The following is a 14722-nucleotide window of genomic DNA, read 5'->3' on the forward strand; positions in this document are numbered from 1 at the left end:
CAGCTTGCGCATGCGCTTGGGCGTAACGCATGCCGGTCTCCCTGCTTTCCCACTTTAAAACGGGAAATGTACGTTATTTATTTGCAGCGCAGGCATGGGGAGACGCTCATGAATCAGCATGGGGATTTTCTCCAAGTAAACAAACCCACTTTCTGGAGAGGTGGTTGCTTTTTCCAGCCTGAGAGATGAGAGAGCTGGAGAGCGCAGCAGCGCCGCAGGCTTCCTGGCACCCTGGAGTCCTTTCCCGGGCCGACTCCGTCATCCTCCCCCGCCCCTGCCTGCAGTGTGGGGGCTGCTGAGCGAACCCAGGCCCCAGCCCTCCCACGGAACACCACCAGGCTCGTCTTTTTGCGTCAATTCACCCAATAGCTGTTTGAAGTCCAAGATGGGCTGCCAGGGGCTGTGGGCTGAGGAAGAGGCTCTGGGGCACTGCTTGGTGGGATGAACAGTTCAGATTGATTTTGCTTAGGGGCCTTGGTTTGCACTCTAGCCCTGTGTGGCTTTTAGGGAATCGCCAGCCCTCTCTGAGCCTAGGTTCTTTCTCCATCACTAGGGGATTGATCAGAATTGAAGCCAGAGTCTTTCCCATGGCCAGTTGCACCCTCACCTCATTCCTGTCTGCTCCTCTAGCTTCCTGGGTCCATCTACACTAGCCTCTCTGTTCTCCAATACCCCAGTAAAGCTCCTGCCCCAGGGCCTTTGCATGGACGGCTCCCTTTCTCGGAATGCTCTGTCCCCTGATAGCTGCATGGTTCATTCTCTCCTCTTCTGGTTTTTACTTAAATGTGTCTTCTCAGTCCTGTCCTGGCCACCCAGTCTAATACTGTGTTCCCCTCCACATATTTCCCTTTTTTTCCTGCCTTAGTTTTCCTCATGTAAATGTCCTGCATATTGTATATTTTAATGATTTATCTATTGATTGCCTGTCCTCTGGTGGGAATGCAGTCTCCATGAAGACAGATTTTGTCTGTTTTGTTTCCAGGCTGCCATGTGATACTGTGAAGGGGCTGGTGGGGGGAGTATTACAGAGGTGGGGAAACTTAGCAAGGCAAGGTGGTAGAAACATTTTGCGATTGTGTGCTTTCTGGCTCTCTTTTATTTCCAGAGCTGTGAAATTTAGTGGCCTCTCCAGAAAGCAGTTTGTTTACTTGGAAAAAATCTTCATGCTAGTTCATGAGCATCTCACCTGGCACACCTGGCCCAAAGTAGGTGTCTAATAGTTGGTGAATGAATGAATATGAGGCCAGGTCCTGGGGCTGCATGGCCTGGACTCTTGCACGTATCACCTTTGTGAAGCTGGGCCAGTTTCTTAGCCTCTCTGGCTTTGGCTCCCTTTCCTGTAGAAAGGGGTTAATGATGTAACTACCTTGTAAGGTTGTTGGAGGACTCTGTGTGAATCTGAATAAGGCCTGAACCTTATAAGTCCTCAGCAGGTTAGCTTTTATTTTTAAAAGTACTTTCAGCTCTAACATTCTAATTCCAGGCAGAGGGGTGCCTCCTATGGAACTTGGGTCAAGTCCTTAAGGAATAACTTATATAGGCAATAGTATGGTTAATGCATCCTGCCTCCCAGGCTGCTCTGGAAGAGGTTGGGGGCTGCTGGTCAAATTGCAGGAGATGCAGCTTTCTCCAGCATATTTATTTTGCTAAAATCATTGAAGAAACACATCTAGGCAGAAAAGTATTCCAAAATGACACCTGCGTTAGGAAACTTGGAGGCTGTGGGTCGGGTACCAGGAGGAAGGTTGGGATGGAGGGGTCTGGCCCTGGCTCCTGAAGCAAACCATGAACTGCTCTTGAGGGCAGATGCAGCAGCCCCTGAAGCTCTCTGCTTTCTGCTCCTGAGTCTTGCTCAGGCCTGGTCCAGGATTTTATCTAGTTGTTCAGCTCTTCCCTGGCATCATGGCCATTGTGGGGGCCATTGGCTTTTAGCCAGTACTCTGGGATCTCTACCCACCCTTGACATCTAAGCATGCTTTGGCTCAGGGCCTCACAGACCACAGAAGCAGGCCCTAAATGTCCTAGGAGTAGGGACACTTGTCCTCAACCTGGTGCATCCCCAGCCAACTTTACAGTGGACCATTCAAGTCAAGGTAACATTGGACCTGGGTCATGAAGAGTCCAGGGAACAAAAGAAGACTTTGAGAAGGAGAAAGCCTTTTTAAATTTGGGGCACAGTACTCAAATAGGAAGTTTGAGTACAAGTCTGTGTTTGCCTCTTGGTCTTAGAGACAGGATACACTTCTCAGGGCTAAAGTGCCCAAGACTCCACGTACTTTGGATTCAGATAGAGCAGATGCTTGGAAATGAATCCTCACTGCCCACTTCTGTTCCTCATAATTGTTCTTTATGGGGAAGATAAAAGAAGTGGCCAGCTAAGACCTATCTGGTGAGTCAGTATATCTTCCAGGATGATTTTTGCCCTCAGCATGAAGCCTTGAGTAAGAGAGGAGTGAGCAGGAGAGAAAGGTATTTTTACCCTTTTGCCTTGATGCTATCATGATGGCTCATTGTATAGATGCCGTGGGTAATTTTTAGTGCCAGGTGGTATTTGTCACCTGATTTTTGTCCCAGCCAAACAGCAGCTTGGAGAGGGGAAGCTAGGTATGGGAGGGATTGGCCTTAGGACTTAGAAGTGACAGGCTCGCCAGTTGGCTCACTGGCAGCACCAGTGGCTGGCAAGGTCTGGAATGGGTCCCTCCACATCCATGAAAAGTCTTATTGTCCAGCCAAACAAACAATTTGCTTATTCCTGCTGCATGTGTTTGGTAAGCATCTTCTATATGCTGGGCTCAGGGCTCTATGCTGGGGATACAAGATAGTAAGACCAAGGCCCTCTCATTGAGTTATAACCATCTCAGAGGAGAGCCTTAGAAAGCCTGCAAAGCTCTCTAATAGGGGTCTATAGAAAGCTCTATAGTAACAGAGAATGTTGTCTACATTTACATGCTATCACCTCCACCAGGAGAGTTCACAGAAGTGACACAGTTACTGTATCTTGAAGGTTCCAGGAATCAAGGTGGTAATTCCGCTGTGGCTCAGGGATGGCTCTGGCATGAGGCACCCCTGGTCTTGACACTCTCCAGGGATGTGACCCTGGACTGGTAAAGGGCTGTGAGTCTCAGCTTCCTCAGCTGTAACCCAGGAAGCATGGTACCACCTTATAGGGTGGCTGCGAGGATTAAAGGAGGTGCCATTCATAAAGCATGCCTGGTATGTGGCAGGGAATGGAGCTGTTATCATTCTGTAAGCACTATGGTGCTTTGCTTCATTTCTTGTTCCTATCTTTAGTTGGTGATTTGGTTGCATTCTCTGGAATAGTGACATACAGAATAGGGGAAGCCCATTCATTCATTCAGTTAATTCCTCCAATTTTTCAACATTTTTTGAGCACCCACTGTGTGCCCGGCACGGGAGCCACCCCTGGGACACAGATGTAGGTAAGGCTGACTCCTTGCCCTTGAACATTGGCAGGGGCTACGGTGTGTTTGTGGCTCCTCAGTGGACCCTGCTGCTGCTCAGCCCTCTTCCACCACTGGCCACTCGTGGGATCTGTGGGCAGTTTTTTTTCACTGCTTCTGTTCTTCAGATATCTCAACTGAAGAATGAGGATAGTGATAATATCAATTTTATGATATAGTTGAGGGGATTAAATGAGCTACTAAATATAAAGAACACAATGTCAGGTATTGGTTGGAAAGTCCTCAGTGTTTTTTTTTTTTTTGTTTTTTTTTTTTTTGTGAGACAGAGTCTCACTCTGTCACCCAGGCTGGAGTGCAGTGGCATGATCTCAGCTCACTGCAACCTCTGCCTCCCGGGTTTCAGCAATTCTCCTGCCTCAGCCTCCTGAGTAGCTGGAACTACAGGTGACTATCACCACACCTGGCTAATTTTTGTATTTTTAGTAGAGACAGGGTTTTGTCATATTGGCAAGGCTGGTCTCGAGCTCCTGGCCTCAAGTGATCCACCTGCCTTGGCCTCCAAAAGTGCTGGGATTATAGGTGTGTACCACCAAGCCTGGCCTGAAAGTACTCAATAGATATTGATGTTGATGAATAGCTGGAATATAGACAAATAAATAGATAGCAGACATGCAATGCAAAAAGCCCTGAAAGAAGACTGAACTAAGCATTGTAGGAGCACAGAGGAAGCACAGACTCTGCCTACAAGGCAAAGAGAAAGGATGCTGCTCTGTGTCCAAGAATAAGCTCACTGGTCACCCTGGGTTGCTTCTAACACCCAGGCTGCTACTCCCTGGTTCCACTGGAATCCTATAGTGGGCAAGAGCTTCTGGGACCATCTACCAGTGTTCTTCTGGAGTGAGATCATGGGGCCATGAACCTGGGATCAGCTCTCCCTGCCCACCCAGGAGGAAGAGGCAGCAGCTGCAAAGGTTGCCTGCATGAGGTGCACTAGCATATCCTGACCTAGGTCACATCCCTCCTGTCTGTTTGAACAGTTTCTAAACCCCTCAGCCAAGCAGTGCCTCTCCCAGTTTATTGAATTGCATTAGTTTTCTAGCCTAAGCCCTGGCCCATCTTCCCCATCTTTAAGCCCTTAAAAAAACTTACATATGCTTGGAAATAAGGCCCAGTTCTGTATAGTGATTTCCAGTAGGAGCAACGATTAGTGTTTTGGGAAGGTAGAACATTCTTTGTGGTGCAGGACTATCATGTGCATTGTAGGACTTAGCAGCCCTAGTTCTACCCTTTAAATGTCATTGGTTCCCTCTTCCCTTTGTCCCCACAAATGTTTTCTAGGGAGTGGAACATCCCCTAGTGAGACCCAGTAGAGCTGAGATAGAATAAGTTTTTGCTTCTATTCTGGGCTTCTTTGCTGACATTCCTTTGACTTTGGGATTGCCCGGCTCCCTCTTGCCTGACCCTTTTGTCTGTGCCTTACTGGCAGTGAGATCCTACAGCCCTGGGGTGGGAGAGAGGGAGCTCCTGGGAGGAATGGTGTGGTGGGGGAAGTGGATGAAGTGGAATGAAAGTAGGTAGCACAGGCATCTCTTTAGGGACATCTACTCTAATTTCTCTTGCAGGCCACCATCACTATCTCTGCGGTGGGAGAAGGTCAGGTTGGAGGGTATGGCCTGTTCTTTGGAAGTGAGGCTCTGAGCAGGGGCCTGGCTTTCCTTGAGGCAACCAGGGGCTCTGTAGGTATGTTCTCTGGTCTTGGTTTTGGGAGGGTGGTAATTTTTGTTGGGGGAGTGGGACAACAGGAGCAGTGGTGACCAGCTGGGGCATGGGGGCAGGAGCACAGGGAATGGTGGAAGGGAGTCACCAACTGCTGCAGGCTTAGACTGGAGTGACTTCAGCTTCCTGACTCACCCCTGCACCAGCCTCCTGGATAAATAAAGTAACAAATAACCAATCGTTGTGAGCTCTGGACACCCACAGTTGGTAAATTGCAGAGATGAAAAGCCAGGGTCCCTGTGAGACCAGTTCTACTCTGAGGTAATAGCCAGGAAGACTCAGGAACCCTGGGGGAGAGCCATTTGGATTCAGAAGGCCGCACAACTCTTCCCTCTCCCCCATTTTTTCCTCCTTTGTTCTTTCTCCTTACGCATCCCTATCTGTCCAGTACCCATCCTTCCCTCTTCCCTCCTTGTCATTAAAACCTCTCACTGCACATGATGGAAAAGATCCAGGATCCTGGGAGGAGCCCTGTGTAGTTGGTGGTCCCTCTTAGAACCACAAACCCACCCCTTCTCAGGATCCTCATACATCTGTTTGTCCATGTATCCATTCATTCATCCACGTACCCATCCATGCATCCATCTGTCAGTCCACCCATGCATCCATGCATCCGTCTTTCTATCTATCAATCCATCTATCCATCCATCCATCCATCCATGTATCCATGCATTCATCTTTCCATTCATCTATCCATCCATCCATGTACCCATCCTTCCATCTATCTATTCATCCATCCATGTATGCATCCATCCAGTCATCCATCCATGCATCCATGCATTAATCTTTCCATCCATTTATCCACCCATCCATACATCCATGCATTCATCCATGCATCCATCCATTCCAGCCCTGCCTTACATCCCCTGTCCACCAAGGTGGCCTTGTCTTTCCAACTGGACAGTAAGCTCCTTAGATGAGGGCTCATGACTCAGACTTTTAAAAAATCATCCAACCAATCTGGCTTGGAGAATGGGGTGCTGCCTAATATACTTTGATGCTTTCTGAGCTCCTTACCTCTTGCAGCTGCCTCCATGTAGAAGGCAACTGGATGAATGGAAAAACCCTTTCCTGATACCAAATACCAGTGGCTGAGCTTCCTTTAATGAGGAGCAACATCTTTATTCTCCAAAATGAGACAACCCCACATTCAAATGCCTAGGAGAGGCCACCCCAAACATAAATGCACACTAAGGTGTAAATGATCTATGTGAATTTCTTCCCTGAGTGTGTTTGTGCACTGGGGGTAGGGGATAGGAGACAGCCTGAAGTGTGGGTGGGTACCATGCAGGAGCAGGGCAGAAGAGAAGAAGCCCTCAGGTTTCAAGCTGAAGGACAATAATTTGAGCATGAGAACTCTGTTGGACTGGTATGTCTGGATCCACTGCCTGTCAAGAGGGTGGTGGGGAGTGGAGGGCTGGAAGGCATAGGCTCTGGAGTCTGACTCTGGTGGTTCCAGTCTCAGTCCCTGCTTCCTAGCTGTGTGCCCTAAGTTCTAAGCCTCAACTTCTTCATCTGTAAAGGGGGGACAATAATAGTACTGAAAACATGTGGTTTTCATGAGGATTTGCTGAAATAAAGCCTGTGCTTTGCTTTCACAGTGCCTGGCACATAACAGCCCAAGAATTTAGTGATCATCATCATCCACATCTCTAGCTTTGGGAGAAGGATTTGGAGCAAAAAGAAGAGGGATTTTCATACTTCGACCATAAATCATAGCATTGTCAGATTTAGTAAATGAAAATACAAATACATTTATGTGTTGTTTATCTGAAATTCAAATTTAACTGGGTCTCCTGTACTTAGTATGGCAACCCTATCGAGTCTCCCAGAAGCGGGTCTGGATTGCCTCCTCCGTCTTGGTCCCAAACTAGAACAGTTGCAGGGTCAGGGAGGTCTCCAACGAAGCAGCGTTGTGGGGGCAAGGAAGCCCTGCACCCTGACTGGCCACTCATCCAGCAGCCTGGAGGCTGAAAGCTCTGAAGGAGGGACGATTCGGGTGAAGGGAGCTGCCCAGGCAGAGGCTGCGTGTGTGTGGGGGCAGTTGGAGGGGGGCACCCAGCCGTGGTGCAGAAGCTTTGAGCTTTGTGGATGCAGAGGGTGTTGTGAATCAGAGCACGTTGACTCCAGCGCCTGCCAGCCAGCCGTGGGCAGAGAGTAGCAGCGTGTGTGGATACGTGCAGGAGTGCAGCGGTGGGGACCGCTTCTGTTTTCTTTTTGAAAGAAGCAGCCTGCGGAGCTCTGAGCGTTCTCACCCCAGTGGGTGGATTGTTTGGCCTCAACTCCAGTTTTCTCCCTTTCTTGTTCTTTTTCTCTACTCTCTTTCCTCTTTTCTTCCTCCCCTATCATTTTCTTCTCTTCTTTTCACCCTCTCTCTCAGATTCCCTCCACACCAGCCATTCAGGAAGTACCTCTGTGGGTGGGATTCTGACGCATCCTTAGTTACCTGCTGTTCCATACCCACAGACTCTATTCCCTCCACGTGCCAACTCCCAGGAACCTGCCCAACGTGGCCAGTTATTGGCAGCAAGTCCTTGAGTCCTCACTGACAAGGAGATGCCCAGGGCAGGTTCTGTGTGACCCATGGGAGATGAGCCCTGGCCCCTTCAGATGGGCATGCATGCCAAGGAAGTGAGAATGTGCCACCCAGAAGTGCCTGAGGTAGAGTATAGCTCAGAGTGGCCTCTTACTCAGTTAACACCCTGCTGCTCCACCTACTTAGGGCACTCACACTTTGGCTCCTGTTCTTGCCTCGGCATATGAGGCCCTGCATGACTTGCCCTCTTTAGGCATTCTTGCTTCATTTTCCATCACTCCTGTCCTCCCACCTGGAGCTCCAGGTAAATAAAACTGCTTGTAGTTCCAAGAAAGCCCTGTGCCCTTTGCACCTCCAGGACTGTGTACCTTCTGTGTCTCTCCTGACTCAGCAAGATCCACTCATCCTTCAGTGTTCAGCTCAGATACCTCTTCCTCCAGGAAGCCCTCCTGACAGCCACTGGCCAACTTGGCCTTCAGGACTCTTACTCTTAAGTTCTGCTTACGTTGTCCATGTTGCCATCCACATTCCACAATGTGTGGACTTGTGGTTGTTTGTTTGCATGTCTGTCTCTTCATGTAGACTGGAAGTTCCATGAATTATATCTTTTAATCATTCATGCCTCAGGGCCTTTGCACAAGCTGTTGGTGCTACTTGGGACACTTTCATCTTCTCACTGTTCATGAGATCTCAGCTTAAATGTCACCTTTTCAGAGTAGCCCTCCCTGACTCCCCTTACACTGGAAAACTACTTTATTTATATTAGCACCTGTTTTATCTCTCAGTGGTTTATTACAACTTGACCTTTTTTTTTCATTTTGTCAGTCTTCACCACTGGATGATAACATCTTGCAGGGCAGGTGGCTTATCAGCTGCTTCACCATCATATACCCAACACCTGGCCCAGTGCCATTTGCTGATGGGCTGGACAGTGAGGCATGGAGAACAGAAACACCGAAGGCCTAGAGAAAAGGAATTCCAGCTCGAGATTTTCTGAACTTGCAGACTGATTTCTCTGTAAACCGTTCCATCCCATCTTGTCTGTGGCTAACTGGTTAATTCCAGAGCAGGTACTTCCATTGTGTAGCATCATCAGCCTCTCTTTTGGCATGCTTTAATCTTAATGTATGTTTATATTTGAAATTCTTCAGTTTGGTTGCTGTCCAACCAACAGGAGGGGTCATTTTCTGGAAGCATGAGGGATGTTTAAGGGAGAGTGGCTGCAGTGCCTGGGTCAGCTCTGGGTCTGGCTCACTGAGGAATTGAAGTTTCCTTTATCCCTTGCCTGTAGCTGGGAAGCTGGGAGACTCCCTTATGCATAGATCTGGCCTGCATGGCAGTACCTGCAAAGGCATAATTCTTGGGGTTGAAGCACTTCTCTGGACCCTGGGACTCCTCAAGGTGGGGGTGTGGGATGTGGATTTGACGGGTCAGTCCTCAGTAACCCATATTCTGCTGCCGTGCTCCTCTCAGGAGTGATGACTCAGAAGTCCCCATCTCTGGAGTCTCCCACTGAGCGGTGAAGAATGTCAGTTTGGAAACAGCCTGGAGAGATGATCTTCTCAGAGCCCCATACTTCACAGATGAGGAAACCAAGGCTCATGGAGAAGAAATGCTTTGCCCAAAGTCACAGGGTTGAGGCAAGACTGGAACCCAGGTTTCCTACCACTTCACCTGGAGTGCTTCACCCTCAGGCATAGGCAGACCTTCATGTAATCCAGAATGTAGATTCAGAGGTGTGGGCTTTTGTGTTGCAGGAACCTTTATATTTATATTCACTGTACAAACAGAAGCCCTCTTTTTTTTCACTTCCTACTTTTCCCTCCTTGTTCATCATCATGAGAACATTGAGTTGATGAGGACAAGGTCTTGGGTTTCAGGATAGTGGACAACAGGCATTCTCCTATGGATTCGTGATCCAAAGAAGGTCTGCTGACCCCTGACTCTGCATCGAGGGACCAGGCAAGACCCTGATAGCAATAACTCAATGCTTCCTTTATGGAAGAGAGCCCCCATGTGTGTTCAGAGCACTTTGTGTTTGGATACAGATTTTACAAAGCTGTTTCTATGTGTTTCACCTTTTGAAGGGTCCACTGGAAAACTCTTCTGCAGCTTGGCTTAGTTCAGGTGTGTGATTACAGCTGGCTCAGGCTCAGACCATTGCATACTTTAGGACAGTGTCCAGGGGGATGGGCTTTGCCAGCACCCGTGGGCAGCTTGTCCTGCAGTGCTGTTGCCCTCCTGACATGCAATAAAAGATGGGGAAGGAAGGATTCCATGGTAACAAGGCTGAAGAGCTCTAGCACCATGGTGTCATAGCAACCAAATGGAGGAATTCCATCCACATGGTGACAAGGAGACCCCTGGACCTATCAGACTCAGACCAGCCCACTGCATTAGCAACCAGGCTGGGCACCCTATGATGGGGGTGAGGGTGGGAGGAAAATGAAAAAGACTACAGTGGGAGGATTGGAAGAAGTTGTTTGTGTGGGTTTAGAAAACTAAAAAACAAAATTATTAAAAGAGACAGAAATAGAGAAGTCTTTGCTGGATTAGCACCAACTAAAGAGAAAAAAAATCAGGCCAAGCTTTAAATCACCTCTTCTGGGAAGTGTTTCCGGATTCATTCGCCCAATGTGGGCCATTTAGTTTTCATCTTCCCTGTCTGGTCTGGACCATTTGACCCTGGCTCTGGGGATGACATTCACTTCCAGTTCTCCTCCTTTGTTTTTCTCTGTTCCTTTTGCTAACTCAAGACATGGAGCAGATGCTAAAATAATAATTGGCTGCTCTGTCCCTCCCTTACCATCTATATTCTTATTGTGTGGCATGTAATTGTTTATATGTCCATTTTGGTTAATTAAATGAACTATATAATGTGTGTTTGATTTCCTTTTTTCTTTTTCTTTTTTGAGGCAGGGTCTTGCTCTGCCACCCAGGCTGGAGTGCAATGGTGTGATCATAGCTCACCATAACTTCAAACTCCTGGGCTCAAGTGATCCTCCCACCTCAGCCTCCTGAGTAGCTAGGACTATAGGTGTGGACCACCACACCTGGCTAATTTTTTGTTATTGTTGAGGTGAGATCTTGCTATGTTGTCCAAGCTTGATTTCCTTTTATACTTTACCTTCCACCCCAGACAAGGGTCTGTTTTTTTTTACCCTGCAATGTGGACACATACAGGTATTCATGAGCTGATCAGGACTTGATTTGGGGTTAGGTAACTGTCTATAGGCTCTTGTGGCTGGTGTCTGTCAGCAACCTGGCAGCCTTTCTGAGATGGGATCATCTCAACAAGGATCTGGGGAAGGGATTGAGCCTTTTTCCTCCTCCCTTCTCAGTTGGGGAAGGGGAGTGGGGATGCAGAGTGTGGGAGGCCTTGGGGAGAAATAACAGAGGGAAGAATGGATAAGGGAGATCCGTGCCTGCAGCAGCAGAGGAAGGAAACTGACTGTCAGCCTTCCCGTCATGTGTCTGTGCCACAGTGCCTCAGTGGTCAAGGGCAGCTTTAGATGCAGAATGTCTCTGAGGCTTTGGGGCACGAGATGGACTGAGTTTTCTGTATATACACAATCAGTTCCTACAAAGTTGGACCATGGCTTATATTACTTTCAATGGCAAAAACTGCAATTACTCTTGCACCAACCTAATACTTCTCTGTTCTCCATGGTGCCTGCACTGGGATGGGCATACAGTAGGTACTCCATATTTGTTGAATGAGTCATCATTCTTGTCTTTGTCCAGCTTACACTCTAACTGGGAAAATGAAACATTTCTCCATGGATCACCAAACTTCAGAGACATTAATAGACTACACATTTTCAAGTGTTAAATAAGAATTTGTTGACCATTGAGTAAATATTTGGCAGTAGGGCTTGGGGTTGGGGAAGTTCAGAAACAATTCATGGTAGCTAAGGCTGGTGGTCTAGGCTATAAAGAAAAAGCATGTCTCTCTTCTCTAAGCAGGGCTGTCATTGCAACCCAGTGAGAAAACTCTGTATCTCTGGGGGCCTCAAACTTCAGTTGAATCAGAATCATCTGGAAATCTGTTTAAATCTGCAGCTGCTGAGGGCTGGCCCAAAGATCTGATTCAGCAGTCCTGGGAATCTGCATTTTTAACAAGCTACCCATTTACTTTTGATGGGAGTCCCTTGGGGCCTACACACTTAGAAACACTAGTCTACCCCAGGGGCATTCCTCATACAGTGAAGCCTCTTTGAGCCACATAAGCTTCAGGGATTGCAATTCTTAGGGGATTCACAAATAGTTTTAATAGCAGTAAGGTAGCCTCTGTGGGGCTGGCAGATCCAGGAACCTTGCTTTCCCCAGCAGAGGAGAAAGCATCAATCTAGTCTTTTGTTATCCTTCACTTGTGCAGCCAGGAGACAGATTGGCTGAGCTCCAGTGTATGGAATGGAAAGTGAGGATGCCCTCACGGATGTGTGAGGTTTACACACAGGTGATGAGGGTGAGCTGGCATTTCAGCAAGCCACACCATGGGAGCTGTGAAATGCACCAGAGGATAGAGAGTATCCGAGAGATGACTTGCCATGTTAGGGGATGTCTTTAAAGACAGAAAAGCAAAACTAATTATAAGCCAACATACTTTGCCGAGAATTCAGAAAAACCCAACCAATATACTGCACTTTCTTTCATTCTGACTTTTCCTGCCGCATTTTGGCTCTTGGGTGGGTGTTGAGGATTATGACCGCAACCTTGACAGTAATAACCAAGAGCTGACTCCATACGGACACAGTGCTAAGCCCTGAATACTCCTTGTCTCATCTAATCTTCGCAATGACCCTGTGATGTCTGTGTACCACCACTCTCCATTTAACAATTGAGGAAACTGAGGCTTCAGGAATAACATGTCCAGGGATCTATAGCTGGTAATTGATGGATCCAAGATTTGCTGTCAGTCCCTAGGTTGGAAACATTATCCAAGGAGGAGATTCTTTTATTTACCTTTCTTCTCTCTCTCTTGTTCTCTTCCCCCATGTGCCAAAATGTGCATTCCTCTCCCATCCGATTTATCCTATATAGCTTCTATTTTTGGTAGTTTATTATAGGACATGGGGAGTGGAAATGTAATAGAAAATAGATTTTTTTAAAGCATCCATTTGAAACCAAACTTCTCTTCAGCAAGACACACAGGATGAGTACAGGTTTCTATGCAGGACACTTGATAGCTGAAATCATTACAGAACAACAGAGCCTTGATTTGCGTGGTTGTTAGCAAAGCCCCTCTCCTGTGATTGTGACAGATGTCTTCTGCTTGATAGATTGCTTTTCACGTTAGATTCAAGGATTCTTTTCTCCCCTTCTTCTTGGTGGGCAGAAGGACATGCTTACCAACATAAAATTCAGCCCAAGTTTTAAAGGTGAGTTGCAGAGCCGGAAACTGCCCTTCTCTGAGACAGGCCCCTGAGTGAGCTGTTGTTGGTTTGGGGAAGTGACAGGGTATTAGGGAAGGAGCTTTGGAAGCAGATGGTTCAAATCCTACCTCTCCAGCTCACCTTGGACCAGTTACTTTATTTCTCTCAGTTGCTGTGTCCTGATTCCTAGAACATGGATATTAGGGTTTTGAAGGTAGTGGATGCTGAGGTACATCCCCAGGATCCCTTCCTCAGGACAAGCCTTCATTCCCCAGCTGCTTTAAGTATTGGCAGCTAAGCTTCTCCCTAGGAACTGCACTCAGATATAAAGGATTGCATAGCTCAAAGTTATCCCACTCCCTGGGGGCAGCCTGTGTCCATGTCAAGGGTGAAAAGGCCTGGCCATCTTGTCTCAAGGAAGGATGGATGCAGAGCTCCCCATAGGTGGGCATGTGCCTCTGTTATGGCTGCAGTATAGCTTAACTCCTTCTGCCTAGCCTTCATTCCCACACAGGAGTTTGTCCTTCAGATACTCCCACACTAATTTACCTCCTACATGCACATTTCTGTCTCAGAGTCCTGCATATGCAACTGAAGACACCTCACTTACAGGGTTTTGTGATGATTATATGAGATTATTGATATAAGTGCCTACTCTAGGTCTTGGAAAACAGTAGGTCCTCTGAAAATGTAGGTTGTATTTTATTAGTTTTAAAATTTCATAGAAACTCTTAGACCAAACAGCTTTTCTGTATTTTGGAAAAGTATTGAGTGTGCAGTCATGATCAGGGCTCGATAAATTTCAGCGAAAATAGGAATCCTTTGGAGCTATGAAGGAAGGCCTCGTGTCGATTCATGTCAAACTTCATTATCAGAAGTGGTTTGGGACAGTCAGATCAGCTTTGTATAATGGAATTTTATTGTGATGATTTTTTTCTATTTTACAAGAAATCGTATACTCTCTGAAGGAGAATCTTCCCAGAGATATTTTCACTTATAGGAAGAGATTTGGCAAACTCAATCTTTTAGTGAGGAATTAATGGGGAGAAGAAGTGTTGTAAATCCAGTAGCTGGGAGGGGTGTGTGTGTGTCCCTAAGGATGTATTGGTGGTTTGTTATTTGCTGGGGGGTTAGGAAACTTAGTCGATGGTTACCAGTGGGAATGGTCAGGATATTGGAGGCTCTGTGGAGGGAAGAGGATCTAGTATACCATTTAAAAAGAACATTTCTTGTAGGTGGTTATAAAAGAAGTAGAAAAGAAATGGGAAGAAATGCACATATTACTGAAATGGATAAGTTAAAAAAAATGAAAGACCATTCTTTATCCCTGCCTCCCAACATGAGTTCCATTCCTCAGAGGTAACCACCCTCACAAGTTTAGTCCTTATCTCCCTCAGCTTTCCTCTCTACATGTGTGATCATATGCATGCAAATTTGTAATATGGGTATGTACATATTATCTTTTTGAAAATAAATGGGTTCCATCATGCATTCTACTGTGTAATTTGCTTTTTTTTCCACTCACTGTATTGGATATTTTTCTAGATCCGTATATATAGATCGACTTCATCCTTTTTAATATTTGTGCGTAATACTCCATTAAATAGCTGCAC

At 46.9% G+C, this 14722-nt stretch overlaps 1 protein-coding gene and 1 long non-coding RNA gene across 2 annotated transcripts in view; both read left to right on the plus strand.

Moving 5' to 3' along the window:
• SORCS3 (sortilin related VPS10 domain containing receptor 3) overlaps positions 1-14722 on the plus strand; it is a 616732-nt gene that overhangs the window by 39840 nt on the left and 562170 nt on the right. The gene's annotated exons all lie outside the window — the stretch shown is intronic.
• Positions 40-11217, plus strand: LOC117974718 (uncharacterized). The gene is made up of 3 exons (XR_004664850.3): positions 40-135; positions 5045-5162; positions 6800-11217. It is a non-coding gene; the product is annotated as an uncharacterized LOC117974718 (long non-coding RNA).

The sequence above is a fragment of the Pan paniscus genome, chromosome 8, assembly GCF_029289425.2.
Source record: "Pan paniscus chromosome 8, NHGRI_mPanPan1-v2.0_pri, whole genome shotgun sequence".
NCBI lineage: Eukaryota > Metazoa > Chordata > Mammalia > Primates > Hominidae > Pan > Pan paniscus.